Here is a 13,149-nt window from a genome sequence, read left to right on the forward strand (position 1 = left end):
CCTGAAATGATAGATTTCATGATTCTAAAGAAAGGAAGGAGTGAGAGCAGCAGGATAAACTCAGATAACTGGTAGGTAAGGTCCCATGGGAAGGAAATGGAAGGGAAAAAGGAATTCAGGAGAGCTGGCAGTTTCTCAAAGCAACAATAATAAAGGCACAATAGCAAACTATCCAGATGCAAAGGAGAGATAGGAAGAATAGTAAAAGGCCAATATGATTCCAACAGGAGCTCTTTGATGACCTGAAAATCAAAAAGGGATCCTACAAAAAGTGGAAACCTGGTCAGTTTGCTAAGGATGAGTACAAAAGAATATCACAAACATGTAGGGACAAAATCAGAAAGGCTAAGGCACAAAATGAGTTACTCCTAGCAAGGGACATAACAGGCAATAAGAAGACATTCATTAAATACATTACGAGCAAGACAGACGTGAAAGAAACATGGAGGTCTACTGCTTTGTGGGGAAGGAGAGCTAATAATGGATAATTTGAAAAAAGCTGAGGTGTTCAATGTGTATTTTGCTTCAGTCTTCTCTAAAAAAAAAGTTAATGGAGACCAGATACTCAACACAATTAATATTAACAAAAAAAGGGAAGAAAGGGTTTGCAAGCACTTTGGAAGACAGGATTAGAATTCAAAACAACCTTGACAAATTGGAGAATTGGTCTGAAATCAGCAAGATGAAATTCAATAAAAACAAGTGCTAAATATTACATGCAGGAAAGAAAAATGTAATGTACAACTACAAAATAGGGAATAACTGGCTAGATGGGAAGACTGCTGATAAAGATCTGGGGGCTACAATGGATCACAAATTGAATGAGCCAACAATGTGATGCAGCTGCAAAAAAGTCTATTATCCCAGGTTGTATTAAGAGGAGTGTCATATTTAAGACATGGGAAGTAATTGTCCCACACTAGTTGTCACTGATGAGGCCTCTGCTGGAGTACTGTGTCTGGTTGTGAGCAACACACTTTACGAAAGATGTGGACAAATTGGAGAGAGTCAAGAGAGGAGCAGCAAAAATGATAAAAGGTGTAGAAAACTTGATCCGTGAAGAAAGGTTAAAAGAAACAGGCATATTTCATCTTGAAACAAAGAAGACTGTGGGGGACCTGATAGTCTTCAAATAAGTTAACGGTTGTTATAAAAAGGATAGTGATCAATCGTTCTCCATGTCCAATAGCAGTAGGACAAGAAAGTAATCTGTAGCAAGGGACATTTAGGTTAGATATTACGAACAACTATAAAAATAGGTAAGCACTGGAATACACTTCAAAGGGAGGTTGTATCACTTAAGGTTTTTAAGAACAAGTTGGGAAAACACCTATCAGGGATCATGAGTCCAGAGGACCAGACTTGATGATCTCTCAAGATCCCTTTGAGCTCTACATTTCTATGATTTTTATGATATATTAATAACACGTCCTTTTAAAAAATGGTCTTCATTTTGCACCATTTGCATCTGCATTTAATTATAGACACAAATGCTCACATTTAGACCTCTGCCCACCTGCAAATGTGGTATACTACTTAGACATCTAAATGATAGCATTTGTGCTTCTAATTAAATAGGAGTATAAAACTGCATCAACAACAATGAAGTTTGTATTAAGGCCCCCTTAAATTTTTGGTCCTAAGAATTCTGAGTAAAGATTTAATTGTATTGAAATAAGGAAGTTAGTTATTCTATGCAAAACACAAACTAATTATTAAAACATATCTCGCATGAAGAATTTTTAATGCTTAATGAGAAAGCAAATCATTCTTTCTCTGTCTGTGATTTCTCATACTGATCCTGGTAATACTAAAGAAGCTGACTGATTATTACTGGCCAAACCATTTGGATTATTAGTAAACATACACTGGCTGAAATCCTAGCCCCTTTGAAGTCAATGACAAAATTCTTTTTGACTTCAGTAGAGCCAGGATTTCACCCACCTGGTATAATACAAAAAAGTTCACTTAAAGGAGATGGATAGGTCTTAAATTAATTTATAGCATAATCTAACTAATTAATGAATTACTATTTCCCCAATGCCTAAAAACTGCTAGGTGCTAGACAAACATATAGGAAGAAATGGGCCTTCCCTTTAGGAGATCACAGTCCAGAAATTTACATAAGACTTAGAAATACTAAGTTTCCCCAACAACTGAATGTCTAAAAAAAGATACCCATTAAAGGCATTATTAGACAAAAAACTTTATTAATACTGAAACTGCATTCATAGTTCTCGACAGATGTACCATAGCAAACTTTCAGGTTCATGAAACATCAAGGTGCAATTTAATGAGGTTCAACTGTACTACATATGCCTGTAAGGTGACTAGGATGTCCCTGCAATAGTAACTGCTGTACCTGTAAAATTACTCTGATGTGACTATGATATAACTGAAACAGCTGCAGTCTTTGATCATGTGTTGGCAGTGTATGTACAGATGTGGAGAATGTAATAAGGGCAGATTTTATTAGCTTGAATGGTATTCTGTTATGTTAATGGTTCCAGTCTAGGCTCATAATGTTATGCTGATTGTACTTTATTATTGTAACTGTTCAGAATGAAATATCTGATATTAATGCTTTAATTGCTTATCATAAGCAAGGGAAGTAAAATTGTCCTTAACTGGGATGACACTCAATATTTTTTGAAAGTTGATGTTACAGCCAAAATACTGATGTTGAATTAATATAAAACACATTTTAACTACAGAAGAACATCTGAGTTTGAAGCAGGGTTAGCTGCCAACATTATGAACATATGCTTAATTTTCCCACTAATAAATATTTCCACAGATACCGAGTCTAATGAAGCACATAGTGAGCTATTGCCATTTGATGATTATAAATACACAAACTCTCAAAAAATGTGAGCACAGAGTTAGATCATTTCACATGATAAAGTGGTATTATATTGTAATGTCCCAGGAATCCTCTTAATATACACCTCTACCCCAATATAATGCGACCCGATATAACACGAATTCGGATATAACGTGGTAAAGCAGCGCTCCGGGGGGGCGGGCTGCACACTCCAGCAGATCAAAGCAAGTTCGATATAACGCGGTTTCACCTATAACGTGGTAAGATTTTTTGGTTCTCGAGGACAACGTTATATTGGGGTAGAGGTGTATTAATATTTTAAATAATTTGGTACGATGAGTAACCAAATGCTCTCTATGGTCATCTGAGGTGCACATTTCTTGTTAATTACATCGAACAGTTTAAAACTGCAAATTTCTTTCCATTTATTCTTTGTATTCATAAAACTTCATGCTCCTCACAACGTCCACTTAATTATTGGGAACCTTATGCAGCCCCCAGCCTGAAACCCATACTACTTCTAGCTAGGGGGAGATTAATGCACGATCCGTGGATCCATGCCCTGGGCGTGGGGCCATAGAAACACAAAGTTTTTATTCAATGATCAGTGCCCACCAAAAAGAAGGTTAAGAGAGATATGGGTGCAGAAGGTAACATTGGCAAGGCAGGGAGCTTGTATTGCCATGAGTCCTTTGATTTGTTATGGGGAGCCCATATAGGTTTGCTGTTGGGGGAGGGATAGGGATGCCAACTTTCGAATTACAGAAAACTAAACATCCTTACCCCCCTTCCCTACCCCTTCTCTGAAACCCCGCTCCTGCTCACTCCATCCCCCCTCCCTCCCTCTGCCCCACCCTCACTCACTCACTTTCACCACTCTGGGGTAGGGGGTTGTGGTGCAGGAGGGGGGTGAGGGCTGGGGATGCGGGCTCTGTGGTGGGGTCAGGGATGAGGAGTTTAGAACCCAGAAGGGGGCTCCAGGCTGGAGGGTGGGGCAGAGGGGTTCGGAGTGTGGGAGGGGGCTCTGTGCGTCTCCTGGGAAGCGGCCAGCATGTCCCTCTGGCTCCCAGGCAGAGGAGTGGCCAGGGGGCTCCAGACGCTGCCCCCACCCACAGGTGCTGCCCCCGCAGCTCCCATTGCTCATGGTTCCCAGCCAATAGGAGCTGCGGAGCCAGTGCAGCATGTGGAGTCCCTTGGCCACCTCTCCCCCTAGGAGCCAGAGGGACATGCTAGCTGCTTTCCGCACAGAGCTGGACATGGAACCTGCCTGCCCTGCTGTTGCCAACCGGACTTTTAGCGGCCCAGACAGGATCCCTTTTTGACCAGGTGTTCTGGTAGAAAACTGGACGCCTGGCAACCTTAGGGAGGAGAGGTGTTTTATATTTGATTGGATCCATCTAGGCGTAATCAATAAAGTGTTTATGTAAGATCTTCAGATAGTCTGCATACTTCTCAGTTCAGGGTTTGCTTGTCAGATTTAAGATTCTTCTGATTTCAGAGTAATGCTTCACTTTTGTTGTCTCCCTCAGGAAATCATCAGTACATTTCAATAAATATTTAGGTTCCACGCCCCCCCTCCCCCTTCTATTTATATATGACTGTAACAGCGCCTGTTAACTTTCAAAACCCTTCACGGTGTTCAGCACCCTCAGGACTCCCAATAACTATCTCAATGTCCTATGGCACTATTTGGCAGAGGCAGAGCACCGCCCGACTCCATTCCTTTGACCCTGAAACCAGACAGTTTCATCATCTTTTGCTCCCTCTGAGTACCCAAGTTAGTACCTGCTCCCAACATTTGTTCAGATGCCCATTTCAAGCTGTCAAATGAGCATATTTTATTGGCACCTGTACAAAGTAACACCGGTAAAAATATGAAACTAACATGCCCATATGAATGCTATGGAAAGCCTGGCTACACTAGTAATTATAACTTTGATACACAATATTGCAGGGTGTTTAACTTTGTCCAAGGACTCATGCCATAGAGAAGACCAAAGTACATTAAACTCATTCCATGCAGAACTGCATTTTTAATTAAGATGTGTGGTCCTGGAGGAACACAATGAGGGACGCATACTAACTATAATTCCCCATTGAAATTCTCACTGATTTCCAAGGTAGCTTTGCAATGATATTGAAGTTGAAAGTGATCTTCAGATATGAATAAGTCTTAACTTAGCATAGTTAACTGTTACATTCAGGATAATGTACATCTGCAGTACAGAAATGATGCAGAACACTTTTAGGACTTCCACCAGTTCTTCCCTTTATTCATCTTTCCTTTCATCCTCCTTTTCCCATTTCTTTTCTACTCTCCATCTTTCTTTGTCTGTGTGCTCTTCTCTTCACTTTGAATTTTGGTTCCATCTGTGATCTCCCCAAGCTGCAGAGCTGACTAGAATTTTTCTTGGGGAGAGGGTGAAGAACTTGAATTCTAATATACTCCTCGCAGCAATTTATGATTTCTCCATCTCTCCCCAACCAAACAATCTTGCACAGGAATCTTAGGCCTCTCCATGCCCTCCCTCTGTCTAGAGGAAAAGGAGAGGTTGCAGAAGTTGATGCCCCGTTCCAGCACCTGCCCTACTCTTCCTATACCGAACCTCTCAGTAATCCCCTGGACAAAAATGTGAATAGTCATGGATACTATGATGGTCCCCAGTATGCCAGCCTCTTCATGGGCCATTTCCATGAAGAATTTCTGGACAAATGCACCATGAAACTAATGATATACCTGCAAAACATCAATATTTTTACCCTTTGTATAGATGACCTAAACTCCCTCATGAAGTTGTGGTGGAAATCTAACAACCACCATCACTCTCTCTAGAATTCTCCCACACCAACATCAATTTCCTGGACATCATGATCAAGTTCAACAATGGAACTCTACAAAAACATATAAGAAACCCACACTAACCTTTATAGATCCATAACCACCCCAAACCCACCAAGAAATCCATTATCTACAGCAGCATTCAGATACAACAGAATATGCTCAGGGTATGGACCTTACTTAACACACTTATACCATCTTTATCAAACAAGGACACTCCACCAGAGAAGTAGATCACATCACAGAACAGGTCACTCAAATACCCCAAAAGAACCTGCTTCAATAGAAGGGAAAAAACTCTATGACTGCACAACCTTACTTGTCACCCATCACCCCATTCTGGAACCCATATAGGATATCATTAAACAACTACAGCCCTACAGTACTTGATGAAGACCACATCCTAAAATAAATCTTTTCTTGAACTCCCTCATCTGGCCTTCAGATGACCTCCCCAACCTCATCAAGCTCATCATCAGGAATAAGCTCCTCAAAGCCCAGGACATAGCAATTCAGAGCAGCACCAGCTCCTGCCATAACAAAACATGCAGAACTTGCAGACATATCTCCACTACTACAATGATCAATACCTCCCACAACAAATCTTTCATCATCCAGCGGTCCTACACATGCTTATCCAACATATGGTGCATCTCATCCAGTGCACTAACTGTCCCAATAGCAACTATGTGGGTGAAACAAGACAAACACAATGCTCTCATATACTCTTACACAGTAAAAATGAAAAAAAGACAAAAACATCGTATCATAAAACAATCACTCCATATCTGACCTATCAATCCTCAGCATCAAAGGAAATCTGCACAACACCTTCAAAAGTTGAGTCTGGGAACTTAAATTCCTAACTCTGCGAGGCAACAAAAATCATGGGGACTGAACAGAGACACTGGATTTACAACTCATTACAACAATCTGTTACCCTTATTTGTCCTATGACAGTAGAGGTGTTAACTGTCCACTTCACTTTGAATGGTCTCTTGTGGCATGTGTTAATTTCTTATCTGTTCCACCTTGAATTTAGCTGTGACACTCTGAGCACCTTTCCCAGACATGAAAAAGAGCTCTATGTAACCTTGAAAGCTTGTCTCTTTCACTCACAGAATTTGGTCCAATAAAAGATATTACCTCACCCACCTTGTCTCTCTAATATCCTGGGATCAACACAGCTACAACAACATTAAAATGGAAACGCTTTTTAAATGGGTGTTTCTATTAAAATGATCATTAGTGAAGGAGTCAATGTTGCCATTTAGGCTTCATCAATATTGGGATGAATATTATGCTTCACACTGTTCTAGGAATTTCAGCCTCTCTCTGTATAGATTTGGTAAGATAGCATTGCCTTGATTCACCATTTAGAAGGTTATCTTCATAAATATCCACAGAGCTTACATTGTTTTTTTTAATTAAATTTTAAATTATGAAATATCTTAACCTGCCATAAGGGTCTTGTAAATACAACAGGCAGACCAGATCCAGCCCATTGGTTCTAGTGTTCAACATCTTAGAACTATCTAGTTTCTAGCAATTTGACCATGGTGCGGAATCTCTGTGAAGCATCTCTTCCCTAGCAAGAGTGTATATATACCCAAAGATCCTTCTCTTTATAACCTGCTTGTCAGTTGAAGCACAAGTGTCAAAAGTCTCCATTAGCAGCTGGAGTTAAGTAATTGCCTTGTCAATACACAGGTAGTCTTCAGTTTTTCTTTCACAAATGCATTCACTTTTCATTTAAACACAAACAATTCCATCTCTTCCTGATCCAGATGTAACACAATCTTAGGCAATCGATAATCACAGGTTTCAGTTAATCTTTTTCAATTTGGAAAGTTTTTGAGGAAGTGTTACTGTTCTATGTTTGAAGCACGGCACACACAGTCATTAAATATTCTTTTGGCTTCTTTAACAATCCTAAAATAATACCTTTGAGGCATGTCTAAACATTTTACAAGCCCTAAATGGACACATACCCATAATTAGAAACCAAAAGGACCACAGGTAAAAGTAATAAATTACTGGACAATTTCTTACTTATGTAAATTTGATCTTATTACAAGGACTCAAGATTTTCACTGACATCTTTAACATAAGGCACTAAGGAACAGATTTTATGAGTGAAATGAAAATTAAAAACAAGGAAAAAACAATAGCTCATTTTAAAATGGGCTGAAGTTATCCAGACAATTTAAACAAACTAGACAATAGTCAGTTTCCCAGATCAAACAGATTAAAAAGTGAGTTGTTACTTCAGCTATGCCTACAGTTTTATGTAGGCTTTTTTTTTTTTGGGGGGGGGTGGGGGATTCAGTTTTCCTCCTTGATTGCTTCCAGCACCTTCCACACTCCATTTGCAATTTCTCTCCTCTGCCAAATATCTCTGTGATATATCCCAGTTCTCCCTGGTTTCTCTGAATCCACTCTGCGCTCACTGGTACCTCTTTCTTTAAATGGACATCAGCTAAAGATGAGCCCACTGGATTTTGTTCAATGACTTCATTTTAACTGGCTTGCACTGCAATATAGTCTTAAATTAATGGCAAGCTGTGATAGAGTATATAAACTCAACACCGAGATAGAAAGGCCCATAAATTTGGGGATGGCGGTTCCACCTGCAGATTGACCATGCTGCACTAAAGTGGCTTCACACAGTCAAAAAGACTAATAAAAAACTTCTTTGGTGGAGTTTAGCTCTTCAAGACTTTGATTTTGAGATACAACACATTTCAGGAGCCTCTAACAAAGTGGCTGATGCACTCTCCTGGGAAGGTTTCCCAGAATCAGCCAGGTAAAAATGTCTCTGCATTCTAAGTCAATGTAGTCCTTGAAATGTAAAAAGTACTGTTTAGTTCTTCATGTAATTATTAGTAAAATTAGAGGAGCATGAATCTTATTAACTCTGTTTCCTAAACCTACAGGAAGAAATCCCAGCCAGTGTGGACCCGACCTGAATCAGGCTGGCCAGCACCATCTGTGATTTGGGAGGCATGTGATAAATGAAGGGGGAGGGTAGCCCCTGTTTATGAACACCCAGGAAGCCAGTTAGCTGTAAAATTCCTCCTGGTGTCTGTTCACTGCTTGCTTTATCTGTAAAGGGTTAACAAGCCCACAGGTAAAAGAAAAGGTGTGGGCACCTGACCAAAAGAGCCAATGGAAAGGTTAAGGAGAAGTTCTGGGCCCAAGCGGCCCTGCCCCACTGCACCTGCAGAGTCTGTTCCAGCTGGAAGAGGAGTTTAAAAGAGAGACAGACAGCTTAGAAAGAAGGAATAGCAGATAGGGGCTCTTGGGATAGGTCCATGCCCCTATCCTAAGTATGGGCACCGCAGCAATCCTTGCTGCAGGAAAGGGGTCTGCAAGTGACAGCTACCCTAGGCCTCACAGCTGCAACTAACTTCTCCTTAATGATTAAAGAACCCTTCATTCTATCTTTTCTTGGATTGTTTGTGAGACTGTAACAATGCCCTAGACAAGGAATGTAAGTGGTAGGAAGCAGCCAAGGTGGCAGTCTCAGAGCATTCCTGGGTGCTTGATATCATAGCCACTTCTAGGACCCTGGGTCAGAATCCAGTAGAGGGAGAGCCCAGGGGGATATAGACAATGTAAGTCCTGAAGTAAAGGTATGAGGTCCTCAAGGGCCTGGAATTGGGCATGCAACTCCTTTTTGGGGAATATTGTACTTCTCTGCTTTGTTGGACTCGGTTACTCCAGAAAGGGATGGATTTCAGTGGTGACCTGGCTGGAAGGCCAAGTTTCTATCTACTAAAAAAGAGATTGCCATCACACCATAGTGACCAGCAGTACGAGATGCTAGAGACCAGTAAGAGTTGTGACCTAGGAACTAACTCTTAGGGGGTACCACTGATAAGCCCAGCCCTGTCACACAAGTATAATTCAGAAACATAACCAAAAGGTCCCTACATTTCAGTTCCTATAAATAAATGAGTGAGTGTATACCTAAATATCATAAAATCACTACATCCGACTGTTGGTGAAAAATTAAGAGAGGACCTTCTACAGACAGAACAGCCAGTTCATTCTTACAAACTGTACATCACTTTAATATTATTGTAAAATATGCAGACAAGCACTTCAGACAGTAATGCAAAATTCACAGTATTGAGAACATGTCTAAGTCTTACTCCATTGACAAGAAGTTGCAGCTACTGAGTAAAAGTAATAAATAATATACTTACCATAAAAATAGAGCCTTAAAATACCTTTAGATTTGTTTGAAAATGCAATTAATATATATTGTACATCAGGATTTCTGCAGGATCTTTTGAGCCAAAGACTTAGTGCACTAAGAATTAGCTAAATATCTGAATGATAAAATCTGGCTTTGATTCCAAACAACTCCTGTTTAGGGAATGTTTGTGTGTTGCTAGGCAACACAATTTGGGATCAATATTGTTGCCAAGTTATTTTTGCATATAATAATTTACTTGTAAGATTTTGCTGCTTGTAAATTGTGAAGTTTGTGGTTATTAACATTTAAATAGCTATATTAAAAATGCTGATTTTTATAATAAAAAGCAAAAGCTACATCTTAAAACTGAAGGGAAGAACTGCCTCCCATGATAATAAATGTTCAGTAATTTGAAAAGTTTTTCCCCCTTGGGAAAACATACAACATAGTGAAATAACATTTTATGCTGGTCTGCTCACCTACCTTCTCTGATGAGTTGGCTGTGGAAAGACTGTATTGATGCAAAGCTCAATTAGTGTAATTTATGTATCCTTGAATGTCAATCATCACTGTTGAGAGGTGGGACTTTCAGGCTCTCTGTGCATTAATTAAGAGCTCATCTCAGCAGAGTAATCTTTCTACCTAAGGACCACAAAGTAAGTTTTAATTAGATTCTAAAGGACAGCACGTCATATACAAAGTAAATGTAGTTCTTTAGCTAGTATGTAGAAAAGGATAGTAAGAGGACATTGTTGTTAATAATGTAAAAGGCACCAATCCCTTGTTCACATTTAACTTCATAGATACAGAAGTATTTTCAATGTACACATTGAATTCTGCCTAAAAGACTGCGTCCAATTCTTGTAACAGTTTGTGAAGACAACTGAAGTTTGACTAGATTGTTTGGATGCCAACATTATTATTTGACCCCTGTCTAATTACTGATGCTGAGCTGATGTTGATCGAGTGCATCTACAGTACTGAAGTTAGACCATATTTCTCTCTGATGGCCAGCTTTTTGTTCCAGGCTACCTTGTGACTGAATATACAATGGGCAAAACAATGCAAGCTCAGCAAAAGTGAGCGAATGGACTTGCACACTGCATCACTTTCATAGCCTGAGTGATGGAGTATGTATGCAGTTGTTGGCTGGACCTTAAAATTCGGAAAGGTTAAAAAACTATCTGGGTTCACTGGTGTCAGCTGCTTGAGAGATGCCTCTCTCATGGAATGGCTTGTGTGAGGACTATCAAATATGCTGCTTAGGACTCACTTGGGAAATAGTATATAAATAATATATTACATCATTTATAAATGAAGGGAGGAAAAACAAATTTAAAAAGCTGGTCTGGAAAATAAACATGTCAGCTAATAGCTTGTGCATAGGAAAAGGGGGAAAAATTAAGAGAAAAATAAGTTTACACTTGAGAGAACAAGAACAAACTAGTTTGTCAAAGACTGAAATAAGGAATATAATGAAAGAGTAAAAAACAAAAACAAAGAAAACAAAAAGAAAGGCTGGTGTAGGAAGGCTTGGAAAGAACAAATAAAATGCCAAACTCCAAAATGAAATTTAGAACAGAGGAAAAACCCAGAAAATAGGATTTTAGTGTTCTGAAAGGTTACAGGCAGCTGCGAACAGAAGCTAAAATAAACTATGTACGCATTACATGACATAATTAATAATAATTATAAAGGAGGATCTTGCATAGAGAAATAGTACAATAGAAAGATGCGTCAGAATGTGGGGAAAGATTTACTAGCTGTCCCAAGAAAAACAAATGTGAGTTCTGGTGTTCTTCATTGCTGTTATATTTCATGGGCTTTTACAAAAGGAATATGTTTGGGAAACACAGCCATCGTATATGCTATAAATTTACCACCTAACTAGTGTACCTGACAGGTACTGAATAACAGTAGCAAAGCTGACAAAACAAACTGTAGATATTACAGGTACCATGTGTAAACTGTTTTCCTCTAAACAATAATGTATGATGAAACCATTACTACTGTATAAGAGCAGTTGTTCTGTGAAATAAAATAGGAAAAATTTTAGCCAATAATTTATGTTAATGTTGGTCATAAAAATACTTTATAATCCTCTCCCAGTTCTCTCTCACGTATATTCCCAGCCATTTATGTGGTGTTTATTATACAATAGGAATAAGAAGCACTCCCCAGGTATAGGATGGCAGTGTGACTCATTTAGATTTAAGAACCCCATAAGTAGATGGGCTAAAAAAAAAAAAAATCATACCCTTACATACCATATGAATACACTGCAATACCCCTTGAGAATATAAGTATTAGAAACTTGCTATATTGTTAGAAATTCAACCTTCATCCTATGAATTAAAAGTATTATGAAAGTCACATAGTACAAATGACTGGTTATATGTCATACCACTCTAAGTATATGCATTTTTTGAGATCTGAAATCTTGTTAGTTTTCCACAGTTTTCTAAGTTATCCCTCTGGTTTAGAGTATGATAGACTTTGGACAAGGACATGTTTAATATTCACTAACACTTGGGGCATATATTTTTATATGGAAAGGCCAAAGAGATATGCCTATGGTTTGTTATTTTTACTCTCTTAATTGAAGCAAAATATTGAGTCTTGTTATCTGCGGCCTCCTACTAGTCATATTTAGCACATTCCTTGTGTGTCCCTTGATTAAAGTGATGGCGGAGATAGCCAACACACTAAACTTCAGAATACACGGTCATTCTTTGTTCTTCTGAACAAAGATGAATGTTATAACTGTTTAATTTGCTGTCATTCACAAGGGACAATGTCAAGAACTGAACCACAGGACTTTTAGGTAAGTACAAATTGAATGTTAGCAGCATGGTGCCTGCTCATTCCCTCTGCCTCCTCACTCCCTTCCTTCATGTTTCCTTAGTTTGTTCTCATCTGAACCCACACTGGTGGTATGCTGCTTTGGAAGCCAGCTATAAAACAAGGCTGACTCGAACAATAAAATCTGGATGATCTACTGAACTGTGACTGAGATTTGTGACCTGCCTTCAGGTGAATCAAATTCAGCCACAAAAACTTCTGACATGCAGCTATCACAAGAGCTTCACAGAATGTCAACACAGTTGTACTAAATATTCTAAATGAAACGTGCTGAGAACCACTGGATATCATGTGCTATCATAAAATAATTATCAAAGATGGATGAACTTATCTAGCTATACCCAGGCACATGAAAAACAAAAATATCTACTTTCCTGATTTGTTTCTTTTTTTAAAAAATGGTGTGTGATACAGCAAATG

General features: G+C 39.0%; 1 protein-coding gene across 1 annotated transcript in view; it reads right to left on the reverse strand.

The window, feature by feature from the left end:
• Nucleotides 1-10,417, reverse strand: part of TENM3 (teneurin transmembrane protein 3) — a 982,465-nt gene extending 972,048 nt beyond the window's left edge. Inside the window, exon 1 of the mRNA XM_054029684.1 lies at nucleotides 10,351-10,417. The gene's annotated coding sequence lies outside the window, so the exon portion shown is untranslated. The remainder of the gene's footprint in view (nucleotides 1-10,350) is intronic.
• Nucleotides 10,418-13,149: the final 2,732 nt, after the last annotated feature.

The sequence above is a fragment of the Malaclemys terrapin genome, chromosome 5, assembly GCF_027887155.1.
Source record: "Malaclemys terrapin pileata isolate rMalTer1 chromosome 5, rMalTer1.hap1, whole genome shotgun sequence".
Classification (NCBI taxonomy): domain Eukaryota; kingdom Metazoa; phylum Chordata; order Testudines; family Emydidae; genus Malaclemys; species Malaclemys terrapin.